Genomic DNA, 1,617 nt, shown 5'->3' on the forward strand with positions numbered 1-1,617 from the left:
AGTGGGATTACTGGATAGAATGGTAGGTCTACTTTTAGTTCTTTGAGAAATCTCCATCTCTTCTCCATATGGGTTATACTAATTTACAGTCCCACCAATACTATATAAGTATTCCTTTCTCTCTGCATCCATGCCAGCATCTGCTATTTTCTGACTTTATGATAATACCAGTACTCATCCTGACAGTAGTAAGGTGATATCTCATTATGGTTTTAATTTGCATTTCTCTGATGATTAGCACTGTTTTTTCCTATATTTGTTAGCCATTTGTCTATCTTTTCTGGAAAAGCTTCTGTTCATGTCTTTTGCCCACTTTCAACAGGGTTGTTTGTTCTTTTCTTGATGATTTGTTTGAGTTCTTCACAGATTCTGGGTCTTAGCCCTTTGTCAGATGTAGAGTTTGAAAATATTTTGTCCCATTCCGTAGGTTGTCTATTTGCTCTGATGATTATTTCCTTTGATTCGCAGAAGCTTTTCCATGTAATCAAAATCCCATTGATTTACTTTTGTTTGGGAGTACCTAGTCATTAATCTTTTGCCTAGGCTGATATCTAGAAGAATTTTTCATATATTGTCTTCTAGAATTTTTATGTTTTCATGCCTTAACTTAAAACTTTTATCCATCTTAAATTAATTTTATAAATGATGAGAGATGGGACTCCTGCTTCACTCTTCTACATGTTGCTATCCAATTTTCTCAACACCATTTATTGAATAGGACTTATGCTCCCCAGTGTATGGTTTTTGTCTGCTTAGTCAAAGATCAGATGGTTATAGGTAGACGATTTTCTATCTGGGTTCTCTGTTCTTTTTCATTGGGTTATGTCTCTACTTTTATACTGACACCATGCTGTTTGGTTACTATAGCCTTGTAAAATAATTTGAAGTCAGGTAACGTGATGCTTTCAGGTTTGTTCTTTTTGCACAAGATTGCTTTGGTTATTTAGGATCTGTTTTGGTTCTAGATGGAGCACAGAATTATTTTTACATATACAGGAAATATGAGATGGAATTCTGATGGGGATTATGTTGAATCTGTAAATGACTTTAGGAATGTTAACAATGTTGATTCTACCAATCCATGAACATGAGATATTTTTCCATTTGTTTGTGTCATGTATGATTTCTTTCATCAGTGTTTTGCAGTTTTCCTTATAGAGACCTTTGACCTCCTTGCTTAAGTACATTCCTAAGTATTTATTTTATCTGTAGCTACCGTGAATGGTATTGAGTCTTTGATTTGACTCCCAGCCTGACTGTTATTAGTATATAGAAATGCTGCTAATTTGTCTACATTGATTTTATAACCTGGACTCTTTACTTATCTATTCCAAGAGTCTTTTGGTGAAGTCTTTGGGATTTTCTAGATATAAGAGCAGATCATCAGTAAAACACAATAATTTGAGCTCCTCTTTCCAATTTAAGTACATTTGATTGCACTTACATACTATGTTTTATGGAAGTGGTAACAGTGGGCACCCTGGCTTGTTCCAGTTCTTAGGGGAAATGTTTTCAACTTTTCCCCATCAGTGTGATGTTAACTGTGGGTTTTTCATATATGGCTTTTATAATTTGAGATATGTTTCTTCTATGCTTAGTTTTGTTGTGGGTTTTTGT

The sequence above is a fragment of the Otolemur garnettii genome, unplaced genomic scaffold (assembly GCF_000181295.1).
Source record: "Otolemur garnettii isolate 467f Iridium unplaced genomic scaffold, OtoGar3 scaffold00085, whole genome shotgun sequence".
Lineage (NCBI taxonomy): Eukaryota > Metazoa > Chordata > Mammalia > Primates > Galagidae > Otolemur > Otolemur garnettii.